Below are 5,861 nucleotides of genomic sequence, written 5' to 3' on the forward strand. Positions count from 1 at the left end.
CATCCTAAGGGTAAAGTTGTTGGGCATGGAGGTCGGGACAAACGATAACCCCTTACATAAGATTTGCTGCTCACTCATGTTTAGTTCATGATCTGATGTATTGATAATAGGGTTATCAGGGGCATATCTTACCACCTGTAGTGCTGGCGTCTTGTTTGAATCTCGCCATGGGAGTCCTGTTGAAACTGTACCTGTTTGTTCCCCCTCCCTGCCCCTCGATTCCAGCGAGTAGAGTGTTGGCCCCTGGGTCTGCCCCAGGGGCGTCCCCTCCCTCGTGGACCCCACCATTGGTCCTCTCCTAAAAAACGTTGTTGGTCTGGGGGGTTTTGCTCAGGGTTATTTGTAGCACCACCTGTGCTGGTTCCAGGGCGTTCAGAATCGCTGTCAGAGCTGCTGGTATATGACGAACCTGAGAAGGTGTTAAATCTCTTGTAACCACCCCTACCTCTACTGGTTATGCCACCCCGTTGGTTTCTGGTATAATACCCTTCTTGGAGATAAGGGTATGTGACTTTTTTGTCATACGTTTTTATATCCTTCGCCACTTTGTCCAATTTGGTACCTTGTGTGTACAAATCAAATTCCCTTATGGTTTTCTCCAGTCTCTCCAATGCCTCTTTGGCATTGGATAGGGCTTTGTCCTCAATGATCTCTTTCCTGAGGTCAGCAATTTCCTTGGTCAGCCGTTCGACCTCTTCCACCGCAGTTTCAATACCCAACACCATCCAATGTCTTGAACAGGTGTTGGATATGAAACTGAAAGTATCCTTACATTTAGGGTTCTCAAGGAAAATCGCAGGCTTGTTTCGTACCTGTAGTCCAATCGGTATTACATTGGACCTCAAGTATTTAGCTAATGTATGGCCATGAAGCCTTGTTCCTATAAGCTTCTTCTCCAAGCGTTCTAATTTGGAGATTTTTTCATTCAGGGACAAATTCCCAATAGAGATATTATCCGCCAGGAACGTACCCCCACCTTCCTCTTATAGGAGTTTTTCTATATAGTCCTCACTATACGAGAGGGTCTCTTTATCCGACATTCCTAGCGTTTAAATCATTACACATACAATATACAGTGAACACAACAATAATCAACATTCCAAAACATTTAACAAACAACCCTCGCAGTATCAGTGCTCTAAGGTAACCATTAAGAAAATGGGGTAACCCAAAAAGTCAAGAGACCTGGGTGGTAAATGTTATTCAAAGACAATGGTCTCAAACTTCTATTTTTGCTCAAGACAATTAAATCAAATAATTATTCCAACTTTATCTTAGTTATGGGATATGTCCAACCGATCAACCCAATTCATTCAATGTTTTTTTATACAAAAATTGGCAAAAGAGCAACAGCAATAAGTCTAAATCCTGGGGCAATTTTTAATTCATTGCATTCATAGCTTTCTCGATATAAAAACTTTTTTTGGTGCCCAAAGAAGCGTGTGCAGAAAATTGAAATGTAAAGTTCTTGATAGAAAAGAAGAAAAGAGCATATAATAATATTTACAATTTTATATATACAAACAGTGAATTCGCACAGAAGATAATTTCTTAATGACCTGGTGTGTAGTATAAATTCTAAACACAATTTACATTAAATGGAGACATCTCTTCCAAACTTTTTGCACTTAAAAATATGTGTTACACCATCCAGGACAAAAATCAAAGAGCGTCGACGTTTCGACTCGTCTTAGGGCCTTTTGGCAATTTAGACCGCGGCCATGCGAGTCTTCATCAGGACTACAGTTTGGGCAACCAAGGAGCAGCACAAGCCCTGAAATAAAGTGAGTATATATATCAAGCTGTTGCACTAAATTGCGATCATTCAAGTATCGCATTACACCATGGTAGGGAAAATTAGCTTACCCAGTGGTAGAAGACAAGATAGCAATATCTTCACTCTTGTTGCAAGGCTAAGGGAATTAATACCTGAAAACATAACAAGGTGGTCACTTGACCGATTTTTTGTAATAATTCACAGTCACTGCTCCAACCTATTATTTGTGTGTCATCACCTTATTCCTAAGGCGGAGCTCACTTGTTTAATCATCCAGATATTAGAATCTCTGCATACTCGATTTCCATACAGATTGTAATTGGTCCTGTTTTTCAAAAAAGGGGGGGGAGAGGAGAACCAATAGTGTTTCAATACAAGGGGCGGTACTTAGCACATTACTATACAAATTAATATCGCTAAGTTAAACCTTACCCGTTACGTAACGGCAAATCAGCCCTTAAGTCAGACGGCTAGAAAACTATGCCGTGTTCCGCTATGGTAAGATAGATTCAGCCATTCAAACTCCAATCCAGAACGACTCCCTAAAGGTACAACAGAGTTTAAGTCACTATAAGGCGTGTACTGAAAAGGACAGAAGGGAAGGAAGTTTATGCAACTGCCACCCGTACTCACCAAGTTAATCGGTGATTACATGTCGTGCATGTCCTCTAACGAATGAGTGTACCTCATTTAACTATAACAACCAAACCCACACTTTGACACAACACAGCAATTGTAATACCACAGGGGTTATTTATGCCATCATATGCCCTTGTGGTTTCCTGTATGTGGGCCAAACTACACAAAGAGTTAAATGCAGAATTCTACAGCATCGCAGTCGTATTAGATGCAAAACACCAGGTGCACCCCTAGTGGAACATTTCACCACTTTTGGGCATGACTGCAATAGCCTTCGATGGTGGGTGATAGAGAAAGGGGTTGCCCATGTACGAGGTGGTGACTTTGGAAATGCACTCAACCTTAGAGAGTGTAAGTGGATATATTCCCTAAACACGGTGAATCAAGGACTGAACGAACAGGAGGAAATTAACAGACAAGTGTCTCTCCTGAGAGTTTAGTTCTTGCTTATCAATTAATGATCTGATTTATGAAGTATGTACGGTTCAGACAAGATATGACACACGATCCCTGGGTTGTCAACGATTGAATAACTTCATATATTTGATGTGTCTTTCTTGAATCCGTACAACCAGTCTATAATGTGCTCTAAAATTTGGGTATCATTTTATGGATGAGAATTGCCAACTTTGTAGTGCACTGATGCATATGTATAAATGTTTTATCCAAGTAATTTAGATGCAATTTGATAAGAATGTCACTAAACATGCACAAATGTTGGATCCTATGAGTTCAGATACATTTTGGAAAGGTTGTCACTAAATAGACGATGTAAATATGTAAAATCGACTATGATGAACACAGATGATCTTTAAATGTGCTTTTCATGAATCCGCACAACTAGTATGTAATGACTTTGTGCATTTTGTGTTTGTTAAGTATTGGATATCGTTTTATGGATGCGAACTGTTTTATGGCTGCGAATTGTCAACCATTGTAGTGCACTGATGCTTACTTTAGATGCAATCCAGTAAGGTTATGACTAAATATGTACAAATGTTTTATCCAATCAATTCAGAGGTCATTGAACTAATGATGAAAATATGCCAAATATATTAAAATGAACACACACGATCTCAGAACTGGTATAAGGATCAATTACAAGTGATTCCTTTTGTAAATATATTGTTTGGAATGCACCTACACCTATCGCGTTACCAATCCAAAATGGCCGACATGTTAACCCAAATGATAAAGTTTTCTTCACAAACATGATAGAACCTGTAGGCTCCATAATGCCTTGATCAACATTAAAAGTATTTCACGATCGAAAGTATAAACTAATGCGACAAGCCCCTTGCCTCAATAAATTTCGGCAATGAGTCTCCTCTCCCCGGCAAGTTTTGGATATAGTCCATTTTCTATCTTTACGGTGTCCTGAACTCAGCGTGAATACACCGTGCCGAGCGGACCGCCGTACGCTTAGGAACAATCACCGATTAACTTGGTGAGTACGGGTGGCAGTTGCATAAACTTCCTTCCCTTCTCTCCTTTTCAGTACACGCCTTACAGTGACTTAAACTCTGTTGTACCTTTAGGGAGTCGTTCTGGATTGGAGTTTGAATGGCTGAATCTATCTTACCATAGCGGAACACGGCATAGTTTTCTAGCCGGCTGACTTAAGGGCTGATTTGCCGGTACGTAACGGGTAAGATTTAACTTAGCGATATTAATTTGTATAGTAATGTGCTAAGTACCGCCCCTTGTATTGAAACACTATTGGTTCTCCTCTCCCCCCCCCTTTTTTGAAAAACAGGACCAATTACAATCTGTATGGAAATCGAGTATGCAGAGATTCTAATATCTGGATGATTAAATAAGTGAGCTCCGCCTTAGGAATAAGGTAATGACACACAAATAATAGGTTGGAGCAGTGACTGTGAATTATTACAAAAAATCGGTCAAGTGACCACCTTGTTATGTTTTCAGGTATTAATTCCCTTAGCCTTGCAACAAGAGTGAAGATATTGCTATCTTGTCTTCTACCACTGGGTAAGCTAATTTTCCCTACCATGGTGTAATGCGATACTTGAATGATCGCAATTTAGTGCAACAGCTTGATATATATACTCACTTTATTTCAGGGCTTGTGCTGCTCCTTGGTTGCCCAAACTGTAGTCCTGATGAAGACTCGCATGGCCGCGGTCTAAATTGCCAAAAGGCCCTAAGACGAGTCGAAACGTCGACGCTCTTTGATTTTTGTCCTGGATGGTGTAACACATATTTTTAAGTGCAAAAAGTTTGGAAGAGATGTCTCCATTTAATGTAAATTGTGTTTAGAATTTATACTACACACCAGGTCATTAAGAAATTATCTTCTGTGCGAATTCACTGTTTGTATATATAAAATTGTAAATATTATTATATGCTCTTTTCTTCTTTTCTATCAAGAACTTTACATTTCAATTTTCTGCACACGCTTCTTTGGGCACCAAAAAAAGTTTTTATATCGAGAAAGCTATGAATGCAATGAATTAAAAATTGCCCCAGAATTTAGACTTATCGCTGTTGCTCTTTTGCCTATTTTTGTATAAAAAAACATTGAATGAATTGGGTTGATCGGTTGGACATATCCCATAACTAAGATAAAGTTGGAATAATTATTTGATTTAATTGTCTTGAGCAAAAATAGAAGTTTGAGACCATTGTCTTTGAATAACATTTACCACCCAGGTCTCTTGACTTTTTGGGTTACCCCATTTTCTTAACGGAAATATTATTGGGCGTCGCAGCTGGCTCCCATTAACCATGCGATTTATAGATCCCCGGTCGACCCGGGTTACGCAATGGACCGTGGTCAGTTGCCGGGGGTGACTTTACCCGAGTTTTGTACGCGGGACGCGGCCGCTTTCCACTGAAGGGGCCCACTTTGTGCTCCATGAGAGTGTAGCACGAGGCCAATGGCGCCCTTCGATGGGCTGGACGCCTGACTTTGTCCACGCCGCTGTGGAGCTCAGAAAAGCTTGGTATGCTCTGGAAGTCGAAGGGGTTTGATCGGTGGGACTTGATTGGCATTTCGCAGATTCGGGACATGTGGGGCAGAGATAGGATTTTGACTTTTGAGGAGCTGCAGGCCAAGTACCGGTTGTGTGACACCGAGCGGTTTCGTTACATTCAAATTAGCCATGCACTGAACGCGGTGGTGTCCAGCGGGGCGGCGCTGCCGGTGGCCTCCCCGCTGGAGGATCGCCTTCTTGACGACCTCTTACCCATTAAATCGATCTCCCTCACATACCGTAAATTGATCAACCATTCGGACGACCCGCTGGTGCGCCTTCGCCAACAGTGGGTCGCCGATGGTCTTGTTCTAGATGACGAGGATTGGAGGGAGGCGGTGGCATCCCCTAAGGAGGTGGCAATTCCAATGAGGCTCCGTTTGGTTCAACTTCGGATCTTGCATCGCTCTTATGTAACGGGCCTGGGCCTGCAGAGGATGGGACTGACT

Source organism: Lissotriton helveticus, chromosome 5_1 (assembly GCF_964261635.1).
Source record: "Lissotriton helveticus chromosome 5_1, aLisHel1.1, whole genome shotgun sequence".
Taxonomy (NCBI): domain Eukaryota; kingdom Metazoa; phylum Chordata; class Amphibia; order Caudata; family Salamandridae; genus Lissotriton; species Lissotriton helveticus.